This window comes from Triticum aestivum, chromosome 3D, assembly GCF_018294505.1.
Source record: "Triticum aestivum cultivar Chinese Spring chromosome 3D, IWGSC CS RefSeq v2.1, whole genome shotgun sequence".
NCBI classification, from domain to species: domain Eukaryota; kingdom Viridiplantae; phylum Streptophyta; class Magnoliopsida; order Poales; family Poaceae; genus Triticum; species Triticum aestivum.
Window position 1 is genome coordinate 341,756,504 of NC_057802.1, and position 18,330 is coordinate 341,774,833.

Genomic DNA, 18,330 nt, shown 5'->3' on the forward strand with positions numbered 1-18,330 from the left:
AGTTCATCTCTTGTGTTCAATCTTTGTACCGGAATCTCAGATTGGTACCTGTGGGTGACTATTAGTGTTGATTACATCTCGTAGTTGATTACTATATGGTTTATTTGGTGGAAGATTATATGTTCAGATCCATTATGCTATTTAATACCCCTCTGATCTTGAGCATGATTATCATTTGTGAGTAGTTACTTTTGTTCTTGAGGTCAAGTGAGAAGTCATGCTGCAAGTAATCATGTGAACTTGGTATGTGTTCGATATTTTGATGATATGTATGTTATGATTCCCTTAGTGGTGTCATGTGAACGTCGACTACATGGCACTTCACCATATTTGGGCCTAAGGGAATGAATTGTGGAGTTAGATGATGAGTTGCTAGAGTGATAGAAGTTTAAACCCTAGTTTATAAGCTACTTCGTAAGTGTAACGCCCCGAGACCGACGCTCCAGACGCCTGCCATGTTTTGCGTGACCGTCGTGTGTTTATTTGTTTGTTGCTTTCATCATGTCTTCATTTGCATTGCATCGGCACTTGTTGCCGTCATTGTTTTTAAAACATGCATCCGCTCGTAGTTGCCGCGTTTCCCCTTGCTTTCATGACCGTTCCGAGACCAACCTTGTTCTTCGTTTTCCCTCTTGCTTAAACCGAAGTCCCTCTTTGCACAGTGCATCGCCCCCTCGCCCATGTCCGAAACTTCCCCGAACCCGAACCGGACTATCGTTATCATTGGGTCCGGATCATCCCCAAACATCTATAAAACATCACCGTTTTCTTTGTTGGACTCTCCTAGCTTATTTTTCTTGACCGTCCGATTTAAATCAGAGGGACCAAATATCCCCTAACCTAAATTCATCTGCTATATATATTAATCTAGCCCCCTTGTCCCATCCATCCCGTGTCCGCCGCCGCCACCAACTCACCATCTCCCTCGGGATCCTCCCAGATCCCATCTACCAACCACCGCAGCCTCCTTCCTCTGCCTCGCGCGTCCGATCTAGAGGAGTGGAGTTCCTCCTCTGCTCGATCCCCCCTCCTTCGTGCGCCCCTGTGCCGCGAGCGCCGAGACTCCAGCCTCCTCTCGTGCCCGAGGGGCTCCCCGAGCACCTCGTCCCCGCCGTCGCTAGTCGCCGGAACCAGCAGGCTGTCCTCGCCACCCCTGCTCCCTTCCCCTTTCTCTTTTCTTCGATGAAGCTCTCAGCTCTCCCTCTCCCTCTCTCTATGAACCAGGGACACAACACCCAATCCTCCCCATGGCGCTGTCGCACGGGTCTAGGCGTCCCCCACCTCTGCGTCGCCGGAGTCGCCAAGTTCCTGGTGCCGTCGCCGCTCCCTGCGTCAGCCCCGCCATGGACGCCGTGGAGTTTTCCTCCGCTCCGGAGCTCCTTCCTCGACACCGAGCTCGCCAAGCCCCGCCGCCAGGGACCTCCTCTGCGCCCCGTTGACCTGCGGCTCCACCGCCCTGTCAAGTTCCCGGAGCCGCCGCCGCCTCGCCGGCGTCGTCGCCCTCTGCATCGCAGTCGTGCAGGACCGCGTCGACCTCCTCTGCTCGCCCTCTGCTTCCTGCGTTGACCCCGCGCCAAGTACCGGCCTCGCCTCGGCCCAGCTGATCTGCCTGCCCCAAGCCTCTTCACCGACCGGGCCACGAGCCCATGTGAGCAGCCGCCCAGCCCCCGGCCTTTTCCCTCTGTTGGGCTTCGTGTCCAGATTCGGCCCAGAGTCTATTTTTTAGGTTCTGCGATTTTGTCCATTTTCCAGAGTATTACAGTTTTACAGAAAAAACCCCTAGTGTTCATGCATCTAAAACTAATGAATCATGCATCATATGTAAATAATTTATATATGAAAAGTGCTTAGAATTTCATCTAGTTTCATAATATGCCACTCTCATCCATGTTTAAAATGTTTAAAATGCTGTTTGTTTAATTTTTCATAAATGCCATGTTAAAATGATTTATTTCATAACTATTTAACCGTAGCTCCGAATTTAATAAACTTTATATGTAAATGGGGTAGGAAAATGCCTAGTTTAACATGGTGCACTTTATTTTGCTGTTTAACAAAATTAAAATTGTGTTTATGGCAGAACAGTACCAAATCTAAAATATGCACATGGGGATTTTCCGGAATTGTTGTTTGTTGTTCCGGCCTCATTTAAACTTGCCTAGATAGATAGTCTTACTATGCTTCACCTCTTGCCATGTTTAATAACATTTAATATTGTTGGGTACATAAACGAGAGAGAACTAAATAATTGATGTGGTGTTTCGTCAATATGCAACTCGTTTGCATATTGAGCTCCACTTAACTTGTAGTTTTCTTTGTGCACTTTGCCATGCCATGCCTCTTTAAACCGGACATGCATCATACTTGATTGTGCATCATGCCATGTTTATGTGATGGTTGTTTATCATGTTGTTTGCTTCTTTCCGGTGTTGCTTCTTCGGGTTAGTTCCGATAACGTCGCGTTTGTGAGGATTTGTTCGACTTCGTCCGTTTGTCTTCTTCATGGACTCGTTCTTCTTCCTAGCGGGATTTCAGGCAAGATGACCATACCCTCGAAAGCACTTCTATCTTTGCTTGCTAGTTGTTCGCTCTATTGCTATGCCGCGCTACCTACCACTTGCTATATCATGCCTCCCATATTGCCATGTCAAGCCTCTAACCCACCTTTCCTAGCAAACCGTTGTTTGGCTATGTTACCGCTTTTGCTCAGCCCCTCTTATAGCGTTGCTAGTTGCAGGCGAAGATGAAGTTTGTTCCATGTTGGAACATGGATATTTTTGGGATATCACAATATCTCTTATTTAATTAATGCATCTATATACTTAGTAAAGGGTGGAAGGCTCGGCCTTATGCCTGGTGTTTTGCCGCCCTAGTTTCCGTCATACCGGTGTTATGTTCCTTGATTTTGCGTTCCTTACGCGGTTGGGTGATTTATGGGACCCTCTTGACAGTTCGCTTTGAATAAAACTCCTCCAGCAAGGCCCAACCTTGGTTTTACCATTTGCTACCACCTATCCCCTTTTCCCTTGGGTTCTGCAGACTCAAGGGTCATCTTTATTTTAGACCCCTCCCGGGCCAGTGCTCCTTCGAGTGTTGGTCCGAACCGAGCTGCCTGCGGGGCCACCTTGGGGAAACTTGAGGGCTGGTTTTACTCGTAGCTAGTCTCATCCGGTGTTGCCCTGAGAACGAGATATGTGCAGCTCCTATCGGGATTTGTTGGCACATCGGGTGGCTTTGCTGGTCTTGTTTTACCATTGTCGAAATGTCTTGTAAACCGGGATTCCGAGACTGATCGGGTCTTCCCGGGAGAAGGAATATCCTTCATTGACCGTGAGAGCTTATAATGGGCTAAGTTGGGACACCCCTGCAGGGTATAAACTTTCGAGAGCCGTGCCCACGGTTATGTGGCAGATGGGAATTTGTTAATATCCGGTTGTAGAGAACTTGACACTTGACTTAATTCAAATGCATCAACCGCGTGGGTAACCATGATGGTCTCTTTTCGGCGGAGTCCGGGAAGTGAACACGGTTTTAGCTTATGTTTGACGTAAGTAGGAGTTCAGAATCACTTCTGGATCATTACTAGTTGACGACCGTTCCGTTGCTCCTCTTCTCGCTCTTATTTGCGTATGTTAGCCACCATACATGCTAGTGCTTGCTGCAGCTCCACCTCACTACCCTTTCCTTCCTATAAGCTTAAATAGTCTTGATCTCGCGGGTGTGAGATTGCTGAGTCCTCGTGACTCACCAGATACTTCCAAACAGTTGCAGGTGTCGATGATACCAGTGCAGGTGACGCAACTGAGCTCAAGTGGGAGTTCGACGAGGAACTTGGTCGTTACTATGTTTCATTTCCTGATGATCAGTAGTGGAGCCCAGTTGGGACGATCGGGGATCTAGCAGTTGGGTTATCTTCTTTTCTTTTGGCTTTGACTGTAGTCGGTCTATGTGTGTACTCTGATTGATGTATGATTTATTTAAGTATTGTGTGAAGTGGCGATTGTAAGCCAACTCTCTTTATCCCATTCTTTTTCATTACATGGGATTATGTGAAGATGACCCTTCTTGCGACACAACCTACAATGCGGTTATGCCTCTAAGTCGTGCCTCGACACGTGGGAGATATAGCCGCATCGTGGGTGTTACAAGTTGGTATCAGAGCCATCCCCGACTTAGGAGCCCCCTGCTTGATCGAATCGCTGGCGTTGTTGAGTCTAAAACAAAAATTGTTTTGAGTCTTAGGATTATATATATCGGAGAGTAGGATTCTTTTTACTCCTCAGTCCCTTCGTCGCTCTGGTGAGGCCTCCTGACGTAGAAGTTTTGACTCTTCTCTCCTCAAATTTCACTAATTTTTTTTTTAGGATCACGCGGGTATCTTGGAATCATTCTGATGGTTTTGTGACGAGAACAGTGTTCTTGGTGCCTCCTGACATTTAGGGGTTGTGGCTGTGTCCCGGGGAGTTGAGCTCCGAGGTGTTGTCGTCACAATTTTATTGTTGCAGTTCTGGAATACCTGAGTTTCGCCGACATCGAAAATCTCTTTTATGCAGTTGTTGGTGAGATCACCTCGACGCCACCCAGTACTGGGGCGGGAGTTCAGGAGTATTCCCATAACTCGTATAACGGATGCTTTTCGAAGGTTGAGGTACACGATTTCCGGAGTTTTCTTGGTTATGTGTTGAAGGATGGATACAGCTGGATCTAGGTATTGTTAGTTTGGGTGAGTTATATTGTGTCCCCTGTATCCCCAACACCTGATTGCATAACCAGAAAGTTTCGGGAGTTTATAAGTGGGAATTCAAGTAGCTCCTAGGATATCTTTCCGACAGATGCATGATATGAGATTGGGGTTCGACGTCTAGTGGTCCGCCTTTCCACGGTTGGTTTTACAGTGGTCTCGTAGTGTCTTAAAGAGTCCTTGGCTATGCCGACTCGGGGACGCTTCGTATGTCATGTGCACTGCCTTGTACATGATGGTGCTGTACGATCGAGCCCGTGTGGGCCCCACCACAAAAACTTCGGACGAAATCTCTATCATATGTTTGTTCCGGCTTATTCTGCAAGCCAAATCCTTTGTTTTGTCTTGAGTTGTGGTATTCGAGTTGCTTCATTGTCAAGTGTTGATCCATACCTTCCCTAAACGGTGTTCTCATATTTCTATGGGAATGTTAATCCTTCTTGGTCATCAAGAGTGCCATCCGAATTCTATTTCTAACCGGTGTGCTTCTCTTCAAGATGATCCCATCATTCTCCCCATCCGCAAGATCAACTCTAAGTTTTTCTCAATGGTGTTTATTCCATATGCCCCAAGTTGCCTTTTGTTTTTCCCGCCCTCCCACCCTTTTCTTCAAGGACTCAGATTTCTCAATCATGTATCCTTTTATTGATGGGAAGCCTCTCCATCCTTTTCCGTCAATGTTCTTATCCGGTGATTCTCAGGAAGATGTTCTTCAAGTTTATCATTCTTCATTCTTTTTCTTCTCCGGTGGACTCAAGTCAAGCTTTCAGTGTTGATCGTATTCTTTTCCTCATTTCAAATGCTTTCTCATGTCGGTGCATCTCTTAATCATCCACCTCTTGCTATTCATGTTATCTGGAGTGCTGAAGATATCTCAGAAGATTCGCATTTCCATTCCCAATCCGTTCAAGCTATCTCGAGGTTGTTATCTCTTTTGAGCCATTTAATTCAACCGGCGCAATCTTTCTTTTAATCATTCAACGGTGTATCTTTTGAGTGGGCCCTAACCCACAGGTCTTTTCCCAGGATCTTACCTGACTCTTCTAATTTTCCCGGAGCTTCTAAAATTCTTTTCAAAGTTTGACGTAAGAATGGGTTATCATCAGTCATATGTCTTTCTCCAAGATCTTTCAAATTCTTTCATCGTTGGTTCATCATTTCTATTATCCATTGTTCCGGAGTGTCTCAATAATTTTGGTGGTATTTCTCGTCGTCATTCTCGGATTTTGAAGACCGAAGAAGAGTTCCTCTTAAATCCTTACCCGTTCTTCCAAAGATTCATGGTTCTAGCTTGATGCCATCCTCTCATAATTGTTTTCGATTGTGAGAATTCTTTTCACCCATCCGGAGCAATTCATGAGTCTTTTCAGTTTGATTCTCCGAAGGCCATCATTTCAGAAGATTTATTCGTTCTCAACATTCAGCTCTCGTTCTCCAAATCTTATCGGTGCATCATTCAAGTATTCTCTAATCAATTCATGATCTCTTCGTTTCACTTGTATCTAAATTCTGTCTAGTATCTTTATTCGTTTTCTAATTCTTCTCGGTGAATTGTGCCTTTGCTACTTTCATTTTCAATTCTTATGGTGGTTCGTTCAAGAGTTCTCTTTCTTGGTTATCATTTTAATTCATTCGTTGTTTCCAAATCCCACCGGTGGTTCCATCAATACCTTCTGAAGTTTGCACTATATCTCTCTTAATCCTTTCTACGGGAATAAGTAGTATGCCAAATCTGTTGCTTGTCATCAATTTATATTGGTGAAGGATACGCATAACATAATTCTTGTTCTTGTTTCATCCAAGTGTTTAATTCTTTCAACCGGAGTTTGTTCGTGATATTAATATCTCAGTTATATGTTTTCCATCTTTTCTTTCCGGAGTTCCAAGTTTTCCGCATTATCTCGTCGCAAAGCTCCATCTAAATCATCGCAAGGCTTCACCTAGTGTTCTCAACTTCTCTTTCTTTTTATCATCCTTTTATTACCGGAGTTCTCACGAAGGCTCAACATGGTGGTTCGTCAAGGTTTCCTTTCATTCTTCAATTGTTCTTCAAGATTTCTCTCGGAGTTAAGATCCGCCAACCTATACTCCAAAATAAACATGGTGTTCAACACATGTTCTGTTTTGAGGAGTTCAAGCCTTCTTCATCTTGCATTCTAAAGTGCAATTCGTTCTACCTTATCATTTGAGGTGGTGTTATGTCATTCTTGACAATTTGAGTTCGCGTTTCATGATTCACATGTTGTCAAGAATGAGATATTTTAAATCCACCAATCTCTTCGTTGGATTTATCTTGTGTCATGTTTCACCTAAAGTCTTCCCTAAGGAATGTTGCTAATTGTGGTGTCTATCAATGATCCCAGTTTTCTCCTATCCTCTCGGCGAGAGAAGTTTTCATCTCTTCGTTGATCTCAAGCAAGCAATTGTTTCCGTTTGTGGCAGAATTTCACCTCATAATTTTGAGATGTGTTCCATAAGCCCACAACAAGCTTGTTCTTTTCGTTGTTGATTTCCCAACAACTCCGCTATAACCTTCTTGGAAGGATGCTTTCCAAGCTCATTTCTGGCAGAAGTTTTCATTTTCTTCTCCATTCTTTATTCCAAGGATCTATCTTCTATTATTTATTTCTTCCGGAGGCATTGTGATGTTGCTCTCGTCACTCATCTTCTCGGTTTGTGAGGACCGTGTTATTTTCGTGCTTATCCATTTCCAACCGGAGTGTCGTGCCCTCTTTTCAAGTTCTTCCCATTCTGTCAAGTTTGCCTCCCTTCTCAACCGGAGTGCTGTCTGAAATCTTTCTGACCCATTGTGCCATTCTTTCAATAGTTCCGGAGGCAGTGCGCTGTTGATTTCATTAAGTATCCTCTCATCTTGTAAAATTCATGTTCAATTCCTTCCATTTACAGTCGGAGTGCTGTCCAAATTATATCACTCTTATTCCTTCTCTATCTTGTTTTAACCGGAGTGTTGTCGTAATTGATCTTTATCGTTCCTTGTACATCTCATTTCAACCGGAGTGCTTGCATGTACTTCTTGTCCATCGTAACCGTTTTTGTTTGTCTTTCAACCTACAAGGTCCTTGTAATGTTCCTTGTTCCTCTTGCTGAACGGAGTGTTTTAAATTTTGTTCACCTCCGTCGTGTCATTTCTTCAAGCTTTGCGACCTCTCAAGGTTCAATGGTTTCACTCGTTTGTCAAGAAGCAACTTTGTTTCACCTCTTCCTCTTTCGCTTCTCTCCGGTGCCATCCTAGATCTCGGGACGAGATCCTCTTGTAGTGGTGGAGTGTTGTAACGCACCGAGACCGACGCTCCAGACGCCTGCCATGTTTTGCGTGACCGTTGTGTGTTTATTTGTTTGTTGCTTTCATCATGTCTTCATTTGCATTGCATCGGCACTCGCTGCCGTCATTGTTTTTAAAACATGCATCCACTCGTAGTTGCCGCGTTCCCCCTTGCTTTCGTGACCATTCCGAGACCAACCTTGTTCTTCGTTTTCCCTCTTGCTTAAACCGAAGTCCCTCTTTGCACAGTGCATCGCCCCCTCGCCCGTGTCCGAAACTTCCCCGAACCCGAACCGGACTATCGTTACCATTGGGTCTGGATCATCCCCAAACATCTATAAAACATCACCGTTTTCTTTGTTGGACTCTCCTAGCTTATTTTTCTTGACCGTCCGATTTAAATCGGAGGGACCAAATATCCCCTAACCTAAATTCATCTGCTATATATATTAATCTAGCCCCCTTGTCCCATCCATCCCGTGTCCGCCGCCGCCACCAACTCACCATCTCCCTCGGGATCCTCCCAGATCCCATCTACCAACCACCGCAGCCTCCTCCCTCTTCCTCGCGCGTCCGATCTAGAGGAGTGGAGTTCCTCCTCTGCTCGATCCCCCCTCCTTCGTGCCCCCCTGTGCCGCGAGCGCTGAGACTCCAGCCTCCTCTCGTGCCCGAGGGGCTCCCCGAGCACCTCGTCCCCGCCGTCGCTAGTCGCCGGAACCAGCAGGCTGTCCTCGCCACCCCTGCTCCCTTCCCCTTTCTCTTTTCTTCGGTGAAGCTCTCAGCTCTCCCTCTCCCTCTCTCTATGAACCAGGGACACAGCACCCAATCCTCCCCATGGCACTGTCGCACGGGTCTAGGCGTCCCCCACCTATGCGTCGCCGGAGTCGCCAAGTTCCTGGTGCCGTCGCCGCTCCCTACGTCAGCCCCGCCATGGACGCCGTGGAGTTTTCCTCCGCTCCGGAGCTCCTTCCTCGACGCCGAGCTCGCCAAGCCCCGCCGCCAGGGACCTCCTCTACGCCCCGTTGACCTGCGGCTCCACCTCCCCGTCAAGTTCCCGGAGCCACCGCCGCCTCGCCAGCGCCGCTCGCCTCCACCGTCGCCCTCTGCATTGTAGCCATGCAGGACCGCGTCGACCTCCTCTGCTCGCCCTCTGCTTCCTGCGTTGACCCCGCGCGAAGTACTGGCCTCGCCTCGGCCCAGCTGATCTGCCTACCCCAAGCCTCTTCACCGACCGGGCCACGAGCCCATGTGAGCAGCCGCCCAGCCCCCGGCCTTTTCCCTCTGTTGGGCTTCGTGTCCAGATTCGGCCCAGAGTCTATTTTTTTAGGCTCTGCGATTTTGTCCATTTTCCAGAGTATTACAGTTTTACAGAAAAACCCCCTAGTGTTCATGCATCTAATAACTAATGAATCATGCATCATATGTAAATAATTTATATATGAAAAGTGCTTAGAATTTTATCTAGTTTCATAATATGCCACTCTCATCCATGTTTAAAATGTTTAAAATGTTGTTTGTTTAATTTTGCATAAATGTCATGTTCAAATGATTTATTTCATAACTATTTAACCGTAGCTCCGAATTTAATAAACTTTATATGTAAATGGGGTAGGAAAATGCCTAGTTTAACATGGTGCACTTTATTTTGCTGTTTAACAACATTAAAATTGTGTTTATGGCAGAACAGTACCAAATCTAAAATATGCACATGGGGATTTTTCGGAATTGTTGTTTGTTGTTCCGGCCTCATTTAAACTTGCCTAGATAGATAGTCTTACTATGCTTCACCTCTTGCCATGTTTAATAACATTTAATATTGTTGGGTACATAAACGAGAGAGAACTAAATAATTGATGTGGTGTTTCATCAATATGCAACTCGTTGCATATTGAGCTCCACTTAACTTGTAGTTTTGTTTGTGCACTTTGCCATGCCATGCCTCTTTAAACCGGACATGCATCATACTTGATTGTGCATCATGCCATGTTTATGTGATGGTTGTTTATCATGTTGTTTGCTTCTTTCCGGTGTTGCTTCTTCGGGTTAGTTCCGATAACGTCGCGTTTGTGAGGATTTGTTCGACTTCGTCCGTTTGTCTTCTTCATGGACTCGTTCTTCTTCCTAGCGGGATTTCAGGCAAGATGACCATACCCTCGAAATCACTTCTATCTTTGCTTGCTAATTGTTCGCTCTATTGCTATGCCGCGCTACCTACCACTTGCTATATCATGCCTCCCATATTGCCATGTCAAGCCTCTAACCCACCTTTCCTAGCAAACCGTTGTTTGGCTATGTTACCGCTTTTGCTCAGCCCCTCTTATAGCGTTGCTAGTTGCAGGCGAAGATGAAGTTTGTTCCATGTTGGAACATGGATATTTTTGGGATATCACAATATCTCTTATTTAATTAATGCATCTATATACTTGGTAAAGGGTGGAAGGCTCGGCCTTATGCCTGGTGTTTTGTTCCACTCTTGCCGCCCTAGTTTCTGTCATACCGGTGTTATGTTCCTTGATTTTGCATTCCTTACGCGGTTGGGTGATTTATGGGACCCCCTTGACAGTTCGCTTTGAATAAAACTCCTCCAGCAAGGCCCAACCTTGGTTTTACCATTTGCTACCACCTATCCCTTTTTCCCTTGGGTTCTGCAGACTCAAGGGTCATCTTTATTTTAGACCCCCCCGGGCCAGTGCTCCTTCGAGTGTTGGTCCGAACCGAGCTGCCTGCGGGGCCACCTTGGGGAAACTTGAGGGCTGGTTTTACTCGTAGCTAGTCTCATCCGGTGTTGCCCTGAGAACGAGATATGCGCAGCTCCTATCGGGATTTGTAGGCACATCGGGTGGCTTTGCTGGTCTTGTTTTACCATTGTCGAAATGTCTTGTAAACCGGGATTCCGAGACTGATCGGGTCTTCCCGGGAGAAGGAATATCCTTCGTTGACCGTGAGAGCTTATAATGGGCTAAGTTGGGACACCCCTGCAGGGTATAAACTTTCGAGAGCCGTGCCCGCGGTTATGTGGCAGATGGGAATTTGTTAATATCCGGTTCTAGAGAACTTGACACTTGACTTAATTAAAATGCATCAACCACGTGGGTAACCTTGATGGTCTCTTTTCGGTGGAGTCCGGGAAGTGAACACGGTTTTGGGTTATGTTTGACGTAAGTAGGAGTTCAGGATCACTTCTTGATCATTACTAGTTGACGACTGTTCCGTTGCTCCTCTTCTCGCTCTTATTTGCGTATGTTAGCCACCATACATGCTAGTGCTTGCTGCAGCTCCACCTCACTACCCTTTCCTTCCTATAAGCTTAAATAGTCTTGATCTCGCGGGTGTGAGATTGCTGAGTCCTCGTGACTCACCAGATACTTTCAAACAGTTGCAGGTGCCGATGATACCAGTGCAGGTGACGCAACTGAGCTCAAGTGGGAGTTCGACGAGGAACTTGGTCCTTACTATGTTTCATTTCCTGATGATCAGTAGTGGAGCCCAGTTGGGACGATCGGGGATCTAGCAGTTGGGTTATCTTCTTTTCTTTTGGCTTTGACCGTAGTCGGTCTATGTGTGTACTCTGATTGATGTATGATTTATTTAAGTATTGTGTGAAGTGGCGATTGTAAGCCAACTCTCTTTATCCCATTCTTGTTCATTACATGGGATTATGTGAAGATGACCCTTCGTGCGACAACACCTACAATGCGGTTATGCCTCTAAGTCGTGCCTCGACACGTGGGAGATATAGCCGCATCGTGGGTGTTACAGTAAGGGACCGATTTGGATCCAAAAGTTTAATGCTATGGTTAGATTTTATCTTAATACTTTTCTCGTAGTTGCGGATGCTTGCAAAGGGGGTTAATCATAAGTAGGAGGTTTGTTCAAGTAAGAACAACACCTAAGCACCGGTCCACCCACATATCAAATTATCAAAGTAGCAAACACGAATCAAGCCAACATGATGAAAGTATATGGTGAAATTCCCGTGTACTCTCAAGAACGCTTTGCTTATCATAAGAGACCGTTTTGGCCTATCATTTGCCACAAAAGGACTGGGCTACCTTGCTGCACTTTATTTACCATTACCGTTACTTGCTTGTTATAAATTATCTTGCTATCAAACTACTTGTTACCGACTATTTCAGTGCTTGCAGAAAATACTTTGCTGAAAACCACTTGCCATTTCCTTCTGCTCCTTGTTGGGTTTGACACTCTTACTTATCGAAATGACTACAATTGATCCCCTATACTTGTGGGTCATCAAGACTCTTTTCTGGCGCCATTGCCGGGGAGTGAAGTGCTGTTGGTAAGTTCAAATTTGTAAGAAAAAATTATTACTACGTGCTAACATTTATTGTCACTTACGCGACCGACAAGCCTATCTTGGAGGCAGACATCAAGATGTCCGCGACCACGTCGTGTTCGTAAGACGCGTCCGCTAGGCATTCGTCAAAGTAGACGTTGGTAATGATGCGCGCTACGCCGACGAGGGGGACGATGATGGCGAGGAGGAGAAGGGGTCGACAAGGAGGAGGAGGGGGGGCGACGATGAGGAGGGGGCGGCTAGGACGAGGACAACAATGACACCGAGGATGACGGTGGCGACGATGAGGAATAATTTCAAGTAGTTCTGTTATGTTGTCTAGTACTATGCTTGATATTTATGTAATTACTTTTTTCTAACATTGTAATGACATTAGTTACTATTTAGTATACGTTTTATGTAGTTCGCCATGGATTCCACTTAACAGCTGCGCTACATGAAGGAAATATGCCCTAGAGGCAATATAAAGTTGTTATTTATATTTCCTTATATCATGATAAATGTTTATTATACATGCTAGAATTTTATTAACTGAAAACTTAGTACATGTGTGAATACATAGACAAAACAGAGTGTCCCTAGTATGCCTCTACTTGACTAGCTCGTTAATCAAAGATGGTTAAGTTTCCTGACCATAGACATGTGTTGTTATTTGATGAACGGGATCACACCATTAGAGAATGATGTGATGGACAAGACCCATCCGTTAGCTTAGCATAATGATCGTTTAGTTTTATTGCTATTGCTTTCTTCATGACTTATACATATTCCTCTGACTATGAGATTATGCAATTCCCGAATACCGGAGGAACACTTTGTGTGCTATCAAACATCACAACGTAACTCGGTGATTGTAAAGATGCTCTATAGGTGTCCCCGATGGTGTTTTTTGAGTTGGCATAGATCGAGATTAGGATTTGTCACTCCGAGTATCAGAGAGGTATCTCTGGGCCCTCTCGATAATGCACATCACTATAAGCCTTGCAAGCAAAGTGACTAACGAGTTAGTTGGGGGATGTTGCATTTTGGAACGAGTAAAGAGACTTGCCGGTAACGAGATTGAACTAGGTATGATGATACCGACGATCGAATCTCGGGTAAGTAACATACGGATGACAAAGGGAATGACGTATGTTGTTATGTGGTTTGACCGATAAAGATCTTCGTAGAATATGTAGGAGCCAATATGAGTATCCAGGTTCTGCTATTGGTTATTTACCGGAGATGTGTCTCGGTCATGTCTACATAGTTCTCGAACCCGTAGGGTCCGCAGGCTTAACGTTCGATGACGATTTGTATTATGAGTTATGTGATTTGATGACCGAAGTTTGTTCGGAGTCCCGGATGAGATCACAGACATGACGAGGAGTCTCGAAATGGTCGAGATGTAAAGATTCATATATTGGAAGGTTATATACGGACACCGGAATGGTTCCGAAGAAGATCGGGGATTTTTCGGAGTACCGGAAGGTTACCGGAACCCCCCGGGAAAGTTAAAGGGCCTATTGGGCCATAGTGGAGGAGAAGAGACAGGCCACGTGAGGAGGCGCCCCCCTTGCCCAAACCGAATTGGACTAGGGGAGGGGGCGCGGCCCCCCTCTGTCCTTCTCCCTCTCTCTCCCTTCCCCTTTCCCTCTCCGTTGGTAGGAAGGAGGGGGTGAGGGAGTCCTGGATTAGGGGGTCCTCGGACAGCCAGACTATATCCTTTGGCCGGACTGTTGGACTATGAAGATACAAGATTGAAGACTTCGTCTCGTGTCCGGGTGGGACTCTCCTTGGCGTGGAAGGCAAGCTTGGCAATTCGGATATGTAGATCTCCTCCCTTGTAACCGACTCAGTGTAACCCTAGCCCCCTCCGGTGTCTATATAAACCGGAGGGTTTAGTCCATAGGACAACAACAATCATAATCATAGGCTAGCTTCTAGGGTTTAGCCTCTACGATCTCGTGGTAGATCAACTCTTCTAATACTCATATCATCAAGATCAATCAAGCAGGAAGTAGGGTATTACCTCCATCGAGAGGGCCCGAACCTGGGTAAACATTGTGTCCCCCGCCCCCTATTACCATCCACCTTAGACGCACAGTTCGGGACCCCCTACCCGAGATCCGCCGGTTTTGACACCGACATTGGTGCTTTCATTGAGAGTTCCACTGTGTCGTCATCATACGGCTTGATGGCTCGTCTCATTGTCAAGGACAACATCACCACTGGGGGAGCCCTGGCTATTGGCCAAACTCTCCGACTAGGCGGCTTCGTCATGACCGCCCGCTCGGCCGCTGTGCCGACGATGACTTCTCGGGTCATCGAAAACAGCCTCCGCATTGGCTCGGAATTTGCCGAGCAGATGGATCCTATGGAGCTCTCTTCCTTGAACGAGCTCTTGGATCGCATCGCCGCCTTGGGAGTCGCTACGGACTATGATCGGATCGGGCTTAAACCCGACCAAAGGGAGATTAACTCTCCGCCGGTCACCCATCAGATAGCGGTGGTGGAGGAGCAACACAGCGATTCTTCCTCTATCTTGAGGACAAACTATGTCCGGATTCCCGAGCTCTCCGAGCCGGATACCCGTCTATGGGAGGACATGGCCCAAGCTTTGAACCTAGAATCAGACAGCGGGCCAGACCTATTGGGCAACATCCCGGAGCCCGAACTTCTAAGATCGGAAACTCCTCCGCCCCTGGGTCTCAGATCGGGTTAGGGTTCGGACTTAAATCTACCCACCCACCCAGATATAAGTGATCCTTCCCATATTAGACAAGAGCCCCAAGAGACAGTACATCACTATTGGGCCAGATTCCTCCTTGTAATGAACAAGGTCAAGGACTGTCGCGAGGAAGACGCAATTTCATTCTTTTGCAAAAACTGCACGGACAAGGGAATCCTCAACGCCATAAGTCGCCGTGACATAGCACACTTCGCTGACTTGGCGGCCATAGTACAGAAGTACTGTGTGATGGAAAGCGCCTGGAAAACCCACACAAAATTCTGGGATCCTCCAGCTCTCACTAAACCCCCCGTCCGAACTAAAAGGGTGTACTCTCGTAAGTCACCCGATCTAATTACAAAGAAACAAAAGCCCACTACAGGTCGTGGAACTATATTGGAGGGATGGCTCAACAGGCCATGCAAAATTCACAGTACACCGGATACCACGCCAACACATAGCCTTAGAGCATGTTGGATACTCCGGCAGGTGGCCAAGAGCGGTGAGGATCTCCTCATCAACAATACCGCAGAGCACCATCCCATGGACAATAACAATACAGTATTGACAGTCTTTGAGACCTTCGCCTCAAATAATAGGCGTAAGCGAGCACTCAGCAGCCTTGCCGAAGTCTGCCACGTGGCAGCAATAAATCCATGGAGCAATACAGCTATAACCTTCAATGCCAGTGACGAACCTAAATTCCGAACAGCCCGAGCACCAGCCGCCTCGGTCCATAGTTCAATTGTGGACGGCTTCCAGCTTACTAAAGTGCTCATGGACGGTGGCAGCGGATTAAACCTCATATATGAGGAGACTCTTCGAAAAATGGAAATAGACAAGAGCCGCATTGAGCAAAGCAGCACGACCTTCAGAGGAATCATCCCTAGTCGGGAGGCACGATGTGCAGGAAAAATCACACTAGATGTGGTATTCGGCACGCCGGAGAATTATAGGTCTGAAGAAATCACATTCCAAGTGGCCCCGTTCAGTAGCGGATACCACGCCCCTCTAGGGCGGGAGGCATTCACGATCTTCCAAGCTAAACCCCATTACGGGTACATGAAGCTCAAAATGCCCAGGCCTAATGGAATCATCACTCTAGCTAGTGATCCAGACATAGCACTCTGCGCCGAAAATAAAACCGCCGCACTAGCCCTCGAGGCGTTATCCGAAGCCCTTGCGGCCGAAGAACTAACCGCGCTGCGCTCCACAGTGGACAGGGACGACGTGATACTCAACAAAAGACCCAAGTCCACCTCTTTTAAACCAGCGGACGAACTAGTCAAATTCCAAGTCCACCCAACGGACCCTACAAAAACAGCATCCATCGGGGCACAGTTAAACCCCACAGTAGACGCCGCACTACAGGAGTTCTTGCGCGAGAATTGGGACATCTTCGCCTGGCATCCTTTAGACATGCCAGGAATCCCACACAGGCTGGCCGAGCATAGCCTTAACATTTAAAGGGGTTCAAGCCAGTCAAGCAAACTCTTCGGCGTTTCTCTGAGCCTAAGCGACAAGCCATGGGAGAGGAGCTAGCCAAGTTACTTGAGGCCGGATTCATTCAAGAAATAAAACATCCGGACTGGCTAGCAAACCTGGTGATGGTACCAAAGAAGGACAAATCCTGGCGCCTATGTGTCGATTTCAAGGACCTTAACAAGGCTTGCCCCAAGGATCCCTTCCCCCTCCCTCGCATCGATCAAATTATCGACGCTACCGCAGGACACGACTCATTGTGTTTCCTCGACACATACTCCGAATACCATCAAATTAAGATGGCGGAGTCCGATCAAGCCGCAATGGCATTTATCACCCCATACGGCCCCTTCTGTTTTAACACCATGCCTTTTGGGCTCAAAAATGCCGGTGCAACCTATGAACGCATGATTCAGACATGCTTGGAAACACATATCGGCAAAACAATGGAGGCATACATAGACGATGTGGTCATTAAAACCAGACACGTCGAATCCTTAATAGACGACTTGAGGCTCACGTTCGACAATATCCGAACATACGACATCAAGCTCAATCCGGAAAAATGCGTCTTCGGCGTGCCCGCCGGAAAGCTCTTAGGCTTCATCGTCTCCAATAGAGGAATTGAAGGAAATCCGGCTAAAATCCGAGCTCTGTCACAGTTGGCTATCCCAACAGACCTCAAGCAAATCCAGAAACTAACTGGATGCGTGGCTGCCTTAAGCCGCTTTATCTCCCGATTAGGAGAAAAGGCACTACCTCTTTATCGCCTTCTTCGATGCACCGAACACTTCGAGTGGACGGATGCGGCCATGGCCGGATTGGAAGAAATAAAAGTTGTCTTGGCCACCAACCCAATCTTGGCCGCGCCCAATGTCGGCGAACCAATGCTGTTATATATAGCGGCAACACACCAAGTTGTAAGCGCAGTGGTCGTCGTCGAACGAGAGACGGACGGACATAAGTTCCCGCTTCAAAAGCCGGTATACTATGTATCCACTATCCTCACTCCATGCAAATCACGGTACCCACATTATCAAAAGATAGCATACGCGGTCTTCATGGCATCCCGGAAACTGCGACACTACTTTCAAGAGTGCTCAATTACGGTGGCCTCTGAAGTACCACTCAACGACATAATAAACAACCGTGATGCCACGGGGCGGATTGCTAAATGGGCTATTGAGCTCCTCCCGTTCGACATAATATCCAAGCCACGGCGAGCCATTAAGTCACAAGTATTGGCTGATTTCGTCGCCGAATGGACAGAAGCCGAACTCCCTAAAGAGTACGGCGCGTACTCCAATTGGATCATGCACTTTGACGGCTCTAAAATGCTGGCTGGTCTGGGGGCTGGTGTCATCCTGACATCCCCCACCGGAGATACAGTCCAATACATACTCCAAATACTATACACAGACTCCAACAACGCGGTAGAATATGAGGCCCTGTTACATGGTCTCCAGATGGCAGTCTCCATGGGCATTCAACGCCTAGAGGTGCATGGGGATTCGAACCACGCAATATCTCAAATAAATGGAGACTTCGACGCCAAGGATCTGAAAATGGCGGCTTACCGCAACGCCGTCCTCAAGATTCCAGCTCGGTTCGAGGGGCTTGAATTCCACCATGTGGTCCGGGAAAACAATCAAGCGGCGGATATCCTCGCCCGCATCGGCGCTAAGCGCGACCCTGTCCCACCTAATATCTTCTTGGAAAGGCTGTTCAAGCCATCCGTGGTATGGGAAGGAGAGACCGGCAACAATAGTCCGGACCCGGCCACAACGCCAGATCCCGAA